Source organism: Dermacentor silvarum, chromosome 10 (genome assembly GCF_013339745.2).
Source record: "Dermacentor silvarum isolate Dsil-2018 chromosome 10, BIME_Dsil_1.4, whole genome shotgun sequence".
Taxonomy (NCBI): Eukaryota; Metazoa; Arthropoda; class Arachnida; order Ixodida; family Ixodidae; genus Dermacentor; species Dermacentor silvarum.
In genome coordinates, this window is record NC_051163.1 from 59449768 (window position 1) to 59467370 (window position 17603).

Consider the following 17603-nt stretch of genomic DNA (forward strand, 5'->3'; position numbering starts at 1 on the left):
GTGCTCTTCGCGGACGACCTATACGCAACCCATAATAGGAAACTGTACCAGCCCGGAAGCTTCTCGATGCCCGAAATGTCAAAATGTATGAATAAATGCCACGAAACCCGAGGAAAGGCGCTATGTGGCTTCGTAAGGGTGCCAGGACAATAGGCCTTTTCTCCTGGGATGCCTATGATCGCAGCCGACAGCAATTTTCGGTGAGCTCTACGGAGCTCTCAACGGCGCTGAGTCGTGAGATATGATTGGGAGGATAGCGGTTCTGGAGAGCTATTTGTAGGTCATCTCACAATGCGGCCCCAAAAGCGCACGCCTTTGTTCTTGTCTTCCGGCTTAGTTTCGCTTCAACTTTAGTATACGATAATGCATGCCTTCTTGGTCGCGTCAAACTTTGACACAGCATACGCGAACGAAGATATATTTCCTTGCGAGCAATTCTTATACGCTAAGTCTGCTAGAAGTGAGCCGGCATTCCACTTCCAAGCCGCACGCTCTGCGTATTTCTGCAGTAATTATCTTGGTACTGCCTCGTTTAAACTAACAACACACACTCACACACAAATATTAGCACGAGGTGTCATTAGCGAACGACAAACCATCCGCCCTTTTGCATTCACTTGATTAAGGTAGTTTGATTAAGGTAGTTTAGTCAACCAAGCTGGCCGTCTCCACCATAGTCTGAAGACCGGAACGAGCCATTTCACCATAGTTGGAAACGGCAACGAGGAAATATGGAACTAAACGTCATTAACCAGCACAAGGGTTGCGCAGCAAGTGCTTCTGCTTATTGCCCTGTGGAAACATTGTATCCATCCAAAACCGTCCAAGAACGGCGGAGCTGAGCGCGACAATCAACCACGTTATCACAACGGTATCAATTATCCTAACGTGTAAATTAAACCATTTAATTATCTGATCTACTTAGCGGGCCCGCAACGTAACCGTTCAGTGATAATTACAACTCCCCCAGCATCTGTCGTGTGTCAACTACAAGAAGCCCTGCACGCTATTATACCACCGCGTCCGTGACAAGCAGGGCACACCGCACGTGATGGATGACCTGCAATTCCCTGTACGCCTACACTCCGACTGGAAACGAAGTGCGGTGCCTCCCATCGGAGCAACGTCGCAAATGAAGACTTCGCTGCGCAGAGCGGCTGCGCGGATGCGTGTACACAAGACTCGTGCCGTACCGCTACAAAAGTGGTGGGTACGCCAACGGGGGCAGAAGCTCGGCGCGTCGTTTAGCGCGTTGGTATATGCAAATGAGGCGCGCCCTCGTTCTCACATGCCTGCATGCGAGCGTGTCTCGCGCGTTTATGCTTGCACGCGAGCGCGTGCGCGGTTTTGACTTTGCCCGCGCATCGTCCGTCACGCACGCGACCGTTGTGTGTAAATAGCTTGACACACGTCGTATACCCGCGACGCGGCTACCGTACACTCTTTAAGTGCCGCGCCGACGACGGTTTGAATATTCCACGCGCGCGCATTTCGTGTCGCGAGCTTTCGCGGGGAGCTGGCGTCGAGACGCGTAAGTTAGTTTGCTTCACTTGTTCGCGCGATGTAGGTTCGTGTGTCACGAAGGCCATTAGGGCGTAATAAGCCCGAGTAGTTGCTTTGCTCTGCTCGGGTCATACAGGCAAAGGGAGCGCATCGGGGTGAAGGTCAAGACACGTTACGCGCTGTGGCAAAGTGGTTAACGAGTTCCGGTGTGCATTCCGCTGCTACTTTTCACAAGGTGGGAGGCGTCCGTCACGTCTCCCACCGTCACGCACGTCACGGTGGGAGACGTGCGTACGAACAATTTAATGAAGGCAATAAAACACATCTCGTGCTCCTAGTAGAACGGAAAATACCAGACGAAAATTTTAGATTGCTGCAGAGTACTTCCCAGCACTCCATTGATGAATACGCCGACTAAGGCACGCGCTTCTCATTTCAGGGCTGATTGACGGAAATTTTCATAATGCCTACAGTGAATTGAGCTTATTACTGAGGAGCACAGCGCTGGCCTTCATCGATGCCAGTGATAAGTTCATTCACGAGAACTCACGATAGACCTCAATAACAAAAAGCCTACAGTGAAACAGTCGTTGCTGTTTGAGTTAGCCCGTCGGAATTGTTTGCTACAACGATTCTCTTTCTCTTTATTTTTTGGGGGCAATTGTGTTCACTTGAGCCGGCTAGATGATCTATTATGCGCGTGTTGGTCATGCCATGGTAGGATGCAAAAGAAAAAAAAAGAAAGATGGCAGTAGGCATGTGTAGTACGCATGCAGAGGTACGGAAGTACCGCTGGTGATGGTTTTAGCGTGCAACGATGCAAGAACTGTCCGACCCCTCCGCGCTTTTGTCCACGGCCGTGCGTGCACAATACGAAGTCCGGATCTTATGAGCCGCGCCCTGCTACAGTATTCCATCATTTTTCTTGTTTCTGTTTTTGCTGCTGATCCTTCTGTCCTTAGTTCGTGTCACGACAAATAGCGTCGTCTCCAAGATGCACGCCCATGTAACCAGACGCACACAATAGTCTCGCTGCCCGGAACGTAAAGTGAAAAAAAAAAAAGGTAAATAGATGACGCAGACAGACGAGAGTAGAGAAATGGGATCGGTTGCCTGTTGCGATCTAGTACACTGGCCTCTTCTCCGACCACATCCACTACATTTTATTCTCGTTCGCTTTTTGGTGTATTCATGGCACATAATCGAGACGGACCAACAAACTGTAATCCCAAAACAGAAAGGAGTGGTGAAAATACAGTGACGTGGGCGAACCATTTACTCACGACGACGCGGAAGTGTACGTTTTTTTTTTTTTTTCGTCCCCTGGGAAGCGCCTTTGGCTTCTCAAGCCAAGAACGAGAGAGAGACAGAAAAAAAAGAACAACGTACGAGCAGGAAGGCCAGCACACGCCCATTCTCTTGAATGCCCACCTACGACCGTATACACACCCACACGCCCAAAATAAACGACGTCGTCAATGTCTCCGTAGTCTGGTTGGGCCCACTGTTCATGGCACTTGGGTTGGTCGAGAGCTTCAAAGGAACGATGACGCTAGAAAAGGGATATATATATATATATATATATATATATATATATATATATAAGGAAGTCAGGGAGTATTACCCAGGAGATTAAACGTGATACGCGTTATCACATTTATGTCGTCGCGTGAGATGCGCTCGAGATATCATGCAGGGCGCCTGTGCACTGTGAATCTTAGAGCTACATAAATAAGGACAGACCCGTCCCTTCAGAGCGCACCGATTAGTCCAACACGTTCTCGCACTTGAGCGGATATATCTCGAGGCAATCTAGAACGTGCACGATGAGCGCTTATACCTAAATAGGGTGCCACGCGATAACCGAGCCTTTCGATTCGGCGTCCGATGAACGTGCTCGCTGTTATCGCCGCCTCTGAAATGTATTCAAGTTTTCCGGGCATACGTTCGGCGAGCCATATAGGCAATTCTTTGTTTTTTTCGCAAGGTATTTCTGCTTCCGGCCTACAACATGAATGCTTCTCCTGCATTTTGTGAAAATAGACTTATTTGCCCATACGTGAAAAATGTTCTTTGATTCACATGTATGCCTCACAAAAAAAAAAGAAAACAAATCACGAGGAAGTTCCATATAAGTCCTCTCTCTCTCCTCTCTCTCTCTCTCAATATATATATATATATATATATATATGTGATGGTGCACAGATGGTCCGTGCATGGAAGTTGAGGAAGATGAAGATAAAAGGCAGTGTTCGGGCGACCATGTTGTTCAACGTCCGCAACCTCCTGCTCGCGTCACACTAGCCGACAGGATGAAGACCTTGCAGCCACCGCATCGCGCTCACATCATCATGCAAGTATTAAACACCACGCCGTGAACCCGAAGCGCAGAGATCTACCACCTACATCGACCAGCATCATGACAACACCATCGGAAGCCTTGGACGTCCCCAAGTACACTGGATCAGTGGACGATGGACCCGTAGAAGACTGATTCCGCTTCTTCGAGTTTCACGCAACCGCTGCATCATGGTCGGAACGGGAGATGGTCGCCAGCTTCGATGAATACCTGACCGGTGAGGCATTTTGCTTCTACCTGACCCACATATTTGAATATAAAGCATCATGGAAAGAAATCAAAGAAGAGATGATCAGTCGATTTAAAGTATACTCTGCAGACTCCCTCATTATAAAACAGCTGGAGAAATCACAACTGGGTCGCCGCAGTCAACCGCAATCACCACGTAGCTTTCATCATCAATGCCAACCAAAGCCACGCATGACGCGATCTTCAACAATTTCCTCAAGTAGTGGTCCTCTAGAAAAGACGAAAGAAAATCGCAAGCCCTCCATGATTTCACCACTCACAATGGACAAAGTAAAGCTTCCGTTCGCTGAGCGATATCCAAGCCGTTTGCCTTCAAGGCCAAACCTTCCATCAGGTTTCACTTCCGTGCAGGAATCGCCAATATGTTCGCCTTCATCACGCTTTCGAACTCCGGCTATCGCTAATGCATCAGATACGTTCACTGCGTCTTATGCGTGTGACCCGCCGCCTGGTTTCAAGTCACGCCAGTCTTCTATAACGCTCATTCCCCAGCCCGTGCTTCACAGAAGTGGTTCGTTCGCGCATGTCACATCGAATTTCCCAGAGCCAGACCAATCACTGGAAGTACGTAGTGCAGCCACCTCCACTGCGGCGTCGTCCAATAATCGCCCGCCTGGAATTTCAAGCTGCATGGACGCAATCAACAGAACGAGTCAAAATAAGCCATCTTATTTTCCAACAGGACAGCACAATCAAACCACCAACTCCGTATGTTCACTTCGCGACATTTTAACTTCATCAGCAGCGGATGAGCTGCTTGCACACCCAGTTCAAGCTACTTTGCATATTTCAATCCCTTCCGCGCACACTGAACCCCGGCAAAGTGCTGACATTGCAGAGGCATCAAGGGCACCTGATATTATACATTACCACCTAACAGAATGCCCCGCTCAGCACGACGGCACATTCATGGCAGCCTTAGAAGTGGGTTCTCAAGAACCTCACAGATTGACCTCGCCGTCAGATAAGCCACACGAAAGCCAGCAGTCTGTCAGTTGCCTGCCGCTGGCGACACAAATTTGCCAAACAGACGCCAGGCTTATTCCTGAATCAGTGCTACATCATCAGCAATCGCAGTCATGTCAGAAAGGTCCGAATCAGTCACTCCAAGATCAACTTCAACTACCTCGAAGACGACTTCGACATAAACGACGACGAAGAGCGTCGCCAGAAGAACAAATGCATCATCAGAAAAGACGTGAACCCGCAAGGCGAAAAAACCCAAGGCGAACTCGACGAATACTACGTTTTACAAGAAAGAAACGTCGCCGAACACACATTCAGCACCATCTATTAGGACTGCTCCCACTCCAAGGATTCCTGCGACAACGCTGTGCACGACGACGGAAAAGACACGGCAAACCAGACCAACAGAGACGTCGCCGCAACGACCCAGGCCACCGCACGTTCGAGCAGGATACACCGTGTGTCTGCAAGTCGCGACGACATCCGATTTCCCACGGCTGCTGTGTGTCCAAAGGTTTCTTCATCGGAGCATGGATATGTCAACCGGAGCGCAACAGCCAGCCTCGGCCACCTGAGCTCTTCTGGACGTCACCGGACAGATAAACTTTTCTGTGAAGTTGCCAAGGCTTACAGAGTCATCTTGAGACATTGGACTTACTGCGCATTTTTTGTCTTCGTTTATCAGCGTCCTCTTGCTTCCGCAGATGTTTGTTGCTCCCGCTCTCTTGGGGGGAGGGGGAACGTGTGACGGTGCACAGATGATCCGTGCATGGAAGTTGAGGAAGATGAAGATAAAAGGCAGTGTTCAGGCGACCTTGTTGTTCTACGTCCGCAACCTCCTGCTCCCGTCAAACACACACACACACACACACACACACACACACACACACACACACACACACACACACACACACACACGCACACGCACACGCACACGCACACGCACACACACACACACACACACACACACACACACACACACACACACACACACACACACACACACACACATATATATATATATATATATATATATATATATATATGCAAAAAGCTATTATTTACCTATGTATATTTATTATATTGCTACCAAGCGCTGCTCGAGACGAAGCTGGGGACAATGCGGAAGACGACGACGTTCTCTGATGTCACGCGGATTAGTTTTGCCATCTTGCATGTTTTGTATGCCAGTGGCCGCATTGTAAATATCATTGCAATTATATTTTAAACCTCTTTCCCCGTAACAATCTAAACTATATAATATTTAAATATTACCTATGTATGTATGTTTGTTTGCCTATGCTTATAAGTCCACAAAGGAAAGTATCCATGGAGGCGTTTATAAAGGACCTTTGCATTCGTTGCCCCTCTCCTAGAAGAAACTGTGGCAATTTTAACGCACATCATTCGCTTTGGGGAGATAAGATTGCAGATTTCCGAGGCAAGGAACTTGTAGCAGCCGCGGATGCTGCTGACATGTATTGAGAACGATGGCAAACCGACGTTCTTCAGACCACCAGATTTATAGAGTGCCATAGACCTCGTGTTCCATTCTACAGACCTTTTCGTATCGTCGACAATGGCCCCAGACAGGATGCGCAGCGACTATTTTCCGATATTCACCAACATGACCGAATTTCACACTGCTGATCGACAATTCTGTACTGTGACACGCTGGAACACATACAAGGAAGCGTTGGATGAATCCCCTGGTAAGCTGTTCGCAGATATGACGCGGAGCAAGAGAGTGGCTACCTCAAAGTTGAAACTGCCAGATCATGTCCCTACTCCTGATTTGAATCTAAAGAACCTCTGCGCAGCGCTTATAGAGAGCGGAGCGGAAACTAATGAGAAAAAAAGAGAAATCTTTCTGCGAAAACTTAATACAACAGGATAAACGCTGTCATCCGTCGTCAAACAAAAAGGTTAAGACGAGTTCAATGAGCTGCTTTCTGTCAGAACTTATCGGCGTGTACTCCCATGACAAGGATACGGGGAGTAATGAATAGCCTATCCCGAAAGATTCGCCCGCACTGGCCATTCGGAGCACTTGCTTTAAAGCGAGGAAAATATTTACAAACCCTTGCGGAAGATTTGCAGATGTATACACATCTGGCAGATCAGCAGGAGTGGCGAACCCTCTGTTGTCTCAAGCATTCCATACCATAGATACGCCGCTCACCTTTCGTGATTTGGATTTGAGCTTAGCAAACTAAGAAGACGCTGTGCTGTGGGTCCCGATTCGATCAGCAATAAGATGCTCGGAAATCTGCCATACGAACAAAGACCAAACCCTTCTGGACATATTTAATCACGTATGGAGCACAGGAGAGATCCCAGAAGCGTGGAAGACAGCATGGGTGATGCCAGTGCTCAAATCCCGAAAGGTTCCTGCGAACATCGCCTCATATCGGCCAGTATCCTAACATCATGCGTATCAAAGTTGGTGGAAAAACTAATATGTACGAGGTTAACTTGATATCTTGAGCAAGAAAATAGACTGCCATTGTGTATGACCAGATTTCGTCCAGGGTTGAGTGCCCAGGACAGTGTCTTGGATTTACTATAGGTCACATCAAGCACCATCGCGTGGACGGCCTTTCCACACTCTCCATCTTTATGAACGTTACCAAAGCATACGACTGTGTGCTTCATAAAGGCATCATCAACAAACTCCGAGCCATGGGCGTCTCGGGAAATGGTCTTCGATTTCTTCATGAATTTCTTAGAGATCGACGTGTCCAGGTTAAGCTCGGAAGTATAATGATCGAGAAACGACGCATTTCCCTCGGCGTCCTCCAAGTAAGTGTCCTGTCTCCCTTGCTTTTTAACGTTGCCATGGCTAGCCTTCCAGACGCACTGAAAGTAGGTCGAACGGCAGTTAAAATGTCTATCTACGCAGATGACATCTGTATTTGGATATCGGGTTACCAACTCAAACGTTTGGCCCGGATAGCCGAGGGCGCCATCTCCATCATCGAACGCCACTTATCGACCTTATCGTTCATCAGCGGAAGAATCTGCCTTCATGCTTTTCGCGGGAGTGAGACGAAAGTTGACACGCCTGACGCTGCATATCAGATGGAATCCAATTCTTCGTGCAACTAAGCTTCGATTCCTGGGCGTCACCATCGACAACAAGATACTATGGCGACGCGTGGTCGAAAGTGTTGTGGCTGCATCAGTGCAAAGAGTCAACGCACTTCGTCGATTGGCAGGTGTACGTTGGGGAAACAATCCTATGTCCATGCTGAAACTGAACGCTGCACTGATAACAAGCCGTATTTTCTATGAGCTCCCGCTGATATCACCATCATCGAGTCAATTCGAACGCTTGGAGGTAGTGCACAGAAAGGGATTTCGCTTGGCGATGGGAGTTCCACAGGCGGCTTCAAACAAGAATGTTGCTAATACAGCCGAGTCTCTTCCACTCTGCCTCTTGGCATCTCAGGCCTTGCTGACGCAGCTATTAAGGCTGGGCGAGCCCCGCGCAGACACGGTGCTTCTCCGGCGGCTAAGAGCAAGAACGCACTCCCATTTCCACGCGGCGCATAACAGCTTCCGATATTTAGGATTGGAATGGCCTAAACGGAGTCGCCTTGACACGCCATGGTCTTTTTCGGACGTTAACTGCATCCTCAGCGTACCCCACCTACCGGCGAAAGGCACCATTTCAACTGTCGGAGCAAAGTTTCTTGTGCTGGACCACTTGAGCACACTATTTCAAAGTCACCTACAAATGTACAGTGACGGGTTGATGTGCGCACAAACAAACAGCTGTGACGCGGCATTCTGCATACCATTCCTTGATGTGTCATGGTCTGGCCACCTGAATCGCGTAGTTTCGTCTACAACAGTAGAACGCTCCGCAATTACCGCCGCTTTTTGGATACTACGGGCCTTTTCTGCCCGAGATGTCATGGTGCTGACGGACTCGAAGTCAGCTTTACAGAGATTACATCATTCCCTACCTCGACAGAAATTTACAAGGCAATCCCTAATACTGATTAACGGCCTAACGAGCCAAAAATTTAACGTAAGGTTTCAACAGATACCATCCCATGTAGGAATTGATGGAAACGAGAATGATGACGCCCTTGCACACCTAGCGCTGACATGTGTCCCAAAAGTGCAAGCTCCAAAATCTTTTCAGAACCCTAAGGATGAAATCCGCTTTCTCTCTAGGGCGATCCATAAGACTCCACACGAAGCCTGTGTGACTCATGAGCTTACTCTCGAAGAAGCAACGCTGTTGTACCGCATCAGAACCGACTCCGCGTACACCCCAGCTTGGATATTCGAGACTGGGCTTTGCGCTTCCCCACCCTGGGCCTTCTATGGTGACATTGGTGACATCGAACATTTCCTTTGGCTATGCTCGCAGTTTGACACAGAAAGAAAAGCGATGGTCGACAGCGACCTGAGGACCTTCGAACACGCCGAGAGACTAATCGAATTAAGAGGATGAGTAAGCGAATTATTAGGATACTTCAGCAAATTAAGAAGGGTGACTAAGCGAAGTAGATTAGACAAATTAAGGGGGAGTACGTCATGCATATTTCTTTAATGCATCGGCGCTTGGGCTTTCGCCTTCAAGTCATCTTTGAGATAAACCCTGTGCATTTTAAGAAGAGAGCTGGTGCGACGTTTAGTATTATTTCGCGAAGAACATATTTCTAACGTCTGACAGTTGAGCACTTTGGTAGGGATCAATGCTACTGAAAGGCAGGCGTGCCGAAATAGACACAAGAACGAACAAAAATTGCCACAAACGGCGCTTGTGCTGTCCCTTCTCGTTTATTCACGTGTGTGTCCCTGCGTGTTTGCATTTGGGTAACACATTTGGAAGAGCTTTAAATTCACTGATCAGCATAACTGCAACCCGTTTCTCGGTAGATGAACGAGGTGATGCCCATAGATGCATTCCAAGAAAAATAATTCGCTACGGCTAACCGCTGTTAGAATAGGGCACTCAAATATAATTCTTTTGAGTGGGCAGTTTGTTGAAAAGAAAGCCTTGATAGCTTCTCTTCTGAAAAAGAATGAACGCTCCATATCACCATATGTTGCACTGAACACGTTGTACTTAACCAGGCTGTGTTAAGTTTGATTTTTAATTGAGATTCCAAAGAGAAAGCCAGTCTTGACAATACACACACCGAATTTCTCACGAGATACTCATTGCGGACTAATCCTGACCTAACTATCAGTATTCGGGAATATTTTTCAAATTTTTTCATACCATCAGTATGGAAATCGGCTGAAGTTCTTTCTGCATACTGCAACCTGAGTAGGCGGTTTCAACTATGTTTATTAGAATTTCAACAAAAACTAAATTCCTTCTCCACCGTAACTCAGGTTGCAGTATGCAGGTATGAACTGGTGTTCTGGTGAGCATTAGAAAAGACGAAGAAGAGTAGGCAGCATGCGATATCCTAAGAAAGCGGGGGAGAAGGAATTTAGTTTTTGTTGAAATTCTAATAAACATAGTTGAAACCGCCTGCTTCTTGGCCAATCCCCCGTAATGGGTATGAGCCAATGTTTGAGAGACAAGACAAGAGAAGAGGAAGGTGGTGTTAGCTATTGGATGATCTAGCTTGGCAGATGTATACTGCCAATTTCTCCTCCCGAGCATCTCCTTTTATTGTGTCGTGATAAACATGGGCATGTTGCTAATAAGTTCATTGCAGCATACGGAGCTAAAACGCTATCACTCGACCACGTTAACGCCGTATCCAAAGAAACAATCGGTGACGCTTACCATTAGCTGCTAAACCTCCAGGTTCTTACTTGTCCTGTTCTCGATCTAATCAATTCGTTCACTCATTTACTTTATATTCACTTTGTTCTTACAGCCAACTTCTTGTATATAGTGGTTTATAACTGGTTTATAGTGTCACAAATGACTTCTCATTGTTCTTTATAGAGGTCGTATTTTGTGTCTCCCACTGTATCATTTTATGTTTTGTTTCTCTATTGGATACCAGCTGCCTTGGCCTCTACGGTGGCTGCAGGTAGCTTATAATGCAAATAAAAAAAGGAATCTAACCATTCGTTGAATAGGCCGGTATCTTTAAAGAACTACCGGGAGAGGCGGAGCTCTCCGCCTCTCAAACATGCCCTGTAGTTGCCGGAAGATAAATTGTTCTACGGTAGCGCATGAAGCCACTTCATGCTACAGTCCGTCAAGGAGAGCCTTGGGCTATTCCACAGATTCTGGGCATTCTAGCAAGTAATGCTTCATATTACCATGAGTGTGGCAGAACCAAAACGTGACAGTCCTATCTTGTGCCACCATGCCACTGCTCTCGCTGACCGTGTGGGAACAAGGTTTAGTAAGAAAGCTTCTGATCGGCTGAGTCACTTGGTCACACAGGATTGATATGGCCGGGATCCCAAGCAGAGAAAGTAGTTCGCGATTGTCGCCTTTAATCGTCACTGAAGGACTTGACGTACTGTCACTGTCGGCCTGGTATTTCTGGTATTACCACCTCGCGCCCACTACATCTGCGGCACTGGCCACGTGCTTATAGTTCTCGATTAATCTGGTCAGGCGTGTAGATAGAACCTACAACCATTCACCGATGGCTTCGTTCACGTGGAACCAGAGGCTAGATTTTCAGCTTCCGTGATACCATTCCTGGAGGCCTCCATGGGGGTCCCGACATGAGCGCGTTACTTCTACGACGGGAAGCGAAAGTATCACAATTGAAGCTGCCTTGCCCAGTACAACCGGTAGCGGTATTATAGAATAGCAAGGAAGCCCTCCAGGTGCGCCGCCGATTATTCTCGCTGAGCTTGTGCTTACCAGCAGTCCTTACGCAGTGTCAAGCATCTACGCAGTTTGTCTGAGGGCGTCACCAGAGCTCGCGGAGTTTCCGAACTCTGCCAAACTCGAACCTTCCTGCATAGCACCCCTGTTTGTAAAATACTCACCTATTCTAGCGGCTTGGAGTATACAATAAATATTCCTGATAGCGAACTTATAGAAAGCGTTCGATGCTGAGCAAGCTGGTTCAACATGGCTTGTAACGATTGCTAACCCTGTTTATTGCTGTCATCGCCACAAAACCCCCCAGTTGCTAACTGAGCGTTTTTTGGTGCGTGTTCTTCGTGTCCGTCCTCGTTTTGCTCGGCCGTTTACGGTCGCAAGCGAAATTATAGCTCCGATGCGCTAGAGAGTCGCGTTCAGACAAAGGGGAGCATTGTCATGTACTCAGCGAAGTTAAAGGGGAACGGTTGAGCCAAGGAGCGAAAGAAAAAAAAAAGAATGATGGTACAGCCCTTACCTAAAGCGTATTTTCACCTAAAGCGTAAGGTTTCCTGCGAGTAGTACTAGGACACATAGACAGTTCCACTACCATGGGTAGGGTGGCTAGACTTGGGAAGTTATTGGGTTTTACGCGCCAAAACCACGATCTGATTATGTGGCACGCCGTAGTGGGGGACTCTGGAAAATTTGGACCACCTGGGGTTCTTTAACGTGCACCTTAATCTAAGTACACGGGTATTTCCGCATTTCGCCTCCATCGAAATGCGGCCGATGTGGCCGGGATTCAGTACCCGCGACCTCGTGCTTAGCAGCCCAACACCATAGTCACTAAGCAACCACGGCGGGTTTAGACTTGGGAGGTATGGAAAGCAGCCCCCTTAGGTCTAACCCGAAAACGCGCGGATGCTGCACGGTGCCGTTGTCGGCAAGGGTGCTGTATTATTATTGTTATTATTATTTGGTTTGTGCATATATAACACAAGGGCACGAAGGAAAATAGGGAGGGAGCAAGCTGACAACTGCCACCGAGAGGGGCACAACGCCTGCTTACTCTATGAGGAGGAGGAAATAGAGGAAATGAAAACATGAGGAAAGAAAAGAGGAAATGAAGAAATGACGGAGACACAGACAGAACAAAACAAAAATACAAATAATGTCTATAAACGGGAGGCCAAGCAGGGCTCGATGGGCATGGTCACGTCGGGAAGCGCACTCTCTTGGAAAGAGGCAATCGTCAAGGGTCGCACATTGCAGTCCAATAAGTCCATATTCCTTAATTAGCAATGCGCGCTGCGCAACGAATGCGGGACACTGCTGTAGGAAGCCATATACAATAAATCTAGGGCGCCGTGTAGCTGCTTACCCTAGGAAGCTCTATTTTATTGCGAAATTTTATTGCAATAGCCATTATATGGACAATCCAGGCACATTTCCACCGTTAGAGTCGACTTCGCCGTGAGGTTCCATATGAAGTCCTAGTGCGGTATCATTTTGTCCGTGCGCCTTACGCTGTGGGTGCGAGTAAAGTCGTGCGAGGGTCAGCTGTGCATGGTGGCTCGATCTCGCGCGCGCAAGGGAGGAAGGCGGGGAGGTAGCGCGCCGTCTTCTATCGCGCGCAAGGCACTGAGGGGGGGGGGGGGGGGGCGTTTTGTTCCGGCGGCGGCTGCATATGGCGCGGCCGAGGGCGGCCGCGCTGGCAGTATCTTGAAAGCGATCTGCGATGGGGACAGAGTGCGCCGAGTGCTGATAGCTTTGTGTGCGCTGTGTTCTCACTGCTTAGTTGAAGCGAGAGGCAGCACGAAGGTAAATTCGCTCGCTGCTGCAGCCGCGCTTCCTCACGCTAGTGTTTCGACAGCGAACGTCCGCGGTCATCGAGTAAGATGTGCTAATGTTTGCTTGTGCACGCGTAACACCATGCTTGTTAATTTCTTAGTAAGCGAATGTTTGCAAGTTTATATGGCCGGTAAAAAAGTCGCAGTTTCGATCGAAAGGCGAAGCATCAATTGCGATTGCAAATTAGTAGAGAGCTATATGGAGTAAGGATAGTAGTTTTATCGGCTGTGTAAACTTGGACACACTCGCTTGCGAACTGAATTAACAAGCATGGTGTCAGCGCGCGCACTCTACGACCGCAGACAACCTCTCTCAAAACGCTGGCGTGACCAAGCGCAGCGGCAGCAGCGAGCGAAGGTGCGTGGTGTCTGTCGCTTCATCGGAAACTGTTATAACTTGCTACCGTGCCGGTACGGCGTTCGGCATCCGGCCAGGAGCATAAAACGCTGACACAAGAACGGGAATACTGCGCGCGTTTATTGAGGGACAGCCCCTCTTTAAAGACGCTATCCCGCAGCTAAGGCACGTGTGATAACAGTGTCGGCTACGGCGTTTAGCCGTTCCTCACGTAGCCAGCGTTTTGGCAGTGGTTGTGTGCGGTCACACAAACAACACGCACAACTGTTGTCGCCGGCGGAGGCGTTCTGGCCGCGTTCGCACCCAACGCGCGCGGCGTTGGTGTCGTGCTCACTCAATAAATGAAAACCACCGGATCATGTATATTTCTCATTCTTTAATAGTTCAAATAAACAGTTACACCATCACATCTTAATAGTCATAATTGGAAATACATAATTCCCACCATAGCACTACTTCTCTGGTCTTCCATCTGCACCCCAGTGGAAGGGCTGACAGTTTTTGATGGAAGTTCGTGCGCGCTGACTGTCGGTGACCCTGCATACAATGCGCAGCAAAGCCGTGGAGCTTGCGCGAGAAGCTGAAGTTGAAGCGGCCTGTGACAAACGGTCGCCGCTACTTTCGACGAATCAGACTACGGCTCCGGTGGTCAGTGAGCGGTGCCATTTGAAAAATAAATTCGTTCCGGTGATGTTTGGTTGTGTTCTGTCTTTTTTCCTCTTTTTTCATTTAAAACTTAGGGGGTGGACCTATATTCCCACTCATCCTATAATCCGGTTTATAGGGTAAGTACGCGTAAGCATTGCGCCACTTGCTCATCTCCACGCAGCACGGTGTCGTTATCAATGTTATGGAACTTTATCCGACCAGCATAAACGACCGCGCTGGAGAGAGCGACACGAACTGCTGCGGACCGTGGCACAAAGTGAATTGAAGACGCAAGCAAATTACTGCAGGTGGAAGGGCCAGGTGCACTGATGATGTTCCGATCGTTATAAGCCGTTATCGCTCTTTAGTGCCTTACTGATCCGCGTCGAACCATTATCAACCGTGATCAACCGCACTCCGGCAGCGGCTGCGTATGGTGCGGCCGCGCGGGCCCAATCTTGAAAGCGATCTGTGACTGGGACAGAGTGCGCCGAGTGCTGATAGGCTTCGTGTCGCGCTGTGTTCGCGCCGCTTAGCTCGCGATGAAGTGAGAGGCAGCACGAAGGTTAATTCGCTCGCTGGTGCGGGCCCTATCTTGAAAGCGACCGGTCTACATGACGGACGGATGGACGGATTTCCTCGCTGGGCAGTCATAGGGATGTTTACGCATTGCAAACCGCACAGTAGTAACGGGAACATTGTCGAATTCTTCCGTCGTGACAGATAACATTTTGAGACGCTGTCGTTGAGACGCTGCACCTCTGGTCGAAGATGCAGACGTTGTCGGTTGTGAGTCTGCACCTATTGTCGCAGACACTGCAATGGTTCCCGAACTGGTCCTGAGGAAGTGGCGATCGAAGGGCCAGTTGGCCACAGCCTATGGGTTAGGCACTGGTGGTAAGGGGTAGGGTTGCATGTAGGCACCCTATTAAGGGGAGCGCCACCCGACGCAGCAATAGTAGCACACATAACCACTTTCCAAGGCTTGCTATATGCATTCTTGGATATTGACCTGGGTTGGTCCTCAATTACTTTGTTGACAAGAAAATTTATTTACCCGTAGGCACGCGTACAACAGCTGTATGAACGTAGAGTACAATATAACGTACCACACATGCAATACATCGTACTTGATGTAAACAAAACAGATTTGTGTGCCCCAAAGATCTTCTACCGTGCATGAGAAAGGCATCGATTGTTTGTGCAGGCTACACCTTTCAGAACCGTCATTGTTGATCTAATAACAACGCATGATTTTGTTGAAATATATGTACTCTAGTAAGGCAAAACCCAAAGTAAATGATGCATTCAGAGGGAGTGTTTTGCTTCGCGGTTTCCTTTTAGCGCTATTTATCTTTACTTGCAAATCGGTTTCGCGTGAGCCTTATAAGTGGCCGACGATTCATCAAAGAGATACTTCTGACCTACCCTTCTTTTAGTACGAAGCTAGAAAGAACTTGCTGCAGATACCATTCAAGATTATTCTCAAGGAGGCGACAAAAAAGAATGCCAGGCCTGCGCGCCACACGCAGCACAGTCACAGCGTAAACTAGACGAGCGTTTCGACAGTTACTACCTAGTAATTTGAGTGAATGCGTAAGGAACGCGCTTGGGACGCCGTCGCGCGTGCAAGCTGACGCGTTCCATCGCCGATGGCTAGCGCCGTTCGGCCCAGCCATGCAGCCGACAAATGCAACTACGGCTGTCACATTCGCTGCCATTGCAACGCACCCAATCTAGCGCAATCAACGTGATCCCTAGCGTCCGTCGGTATGTTAGCGCCATCTAGTTAAGGCGTCAGCAAAATTTACAGTGTCTGAAAGGTTGCGTTTGCCGGCGCCTTAACTAGATGGAGCCACCATACCGGCGGAGGCTTGGGACCGCGTTGTTTGCGTTCCGCGTCTGAATCGCATCTCGTCGTCTGCGCCTGCGCGCCTGCACAGGGCGCGTTTATATGGTACATTTTCCCGCTTTTGGATAGGAAGCGTTTGCGTGGCGCAGTGGTACAGTATCCGCCTCCCACGCAGCGGGCCTGGTCTCGATCCCGGAGGAGAGCGGGTACTTTTTTGTCGCATTTCCGTCGATAGCGGCTACGGGGTGGCGGCGGGGCATTATCGCGACGACCCGAAACGGCTACTGGAATGAGCCCATAACATCTTACGCTGTAAAAAAATTATCCAGATTCCACGCACAGGGGCGTAGCCAGTGAAGGGGCGAGAGTAGAGAAGGCCCACCGGGCATATGCCCGCCGACCCTCCATAATTTTATTGCGATAGCAATTATATGGACACTCCAAAGCAGATTTCTGCCGTCGGCGTCGCCGTCGCCGTAGCCGTCGCCGTCGCCGTCGCCGTGAGGTTCCGTATGACGTCAATGGAGATGAAATCGTCGCCGCGCGCCGAACGCTGTATGTGCGAGTGAAAGGGTGCGAGGGACGCGCGCTTTCACGGGGAGTGAACGCACGGCGGAGAACAAACGCGCGTTCTGCGCCGTGCTCGCTTAAGGGCTGCAGAAGTAAGCGTCTCTTTCCTCCTTTACAATCACCACATATGTAGAGCAAACACGCCTTCTTCCGACGCGCGAGAGGCCGTGGGGGAGGGGGAGGGGGGAGGGGGGGAAGGGAGGCGACGTTTAGCTGCGGCACCAAGTGCCTATTTATACCAGAGGCTCCGGCAACAGTCACCAACGCCACACGCATTTTCAGCGAACGCGGGCAAAACGCCGACGGCGTCGACAATACTGCGTGTTGCCGGTGCTGCTGTATGTCCAAGTTTATACAGCTGATAAAGCTAATATCATTACTCCATATAGCTCTCTACAAATTTGCTATCGCAATTGATGCTTCGCCTTTCAGGTGAAACTGCGACAACTTTTTTAGGCACCAGGATACCCCACATGAAACGACGTGCGACAACG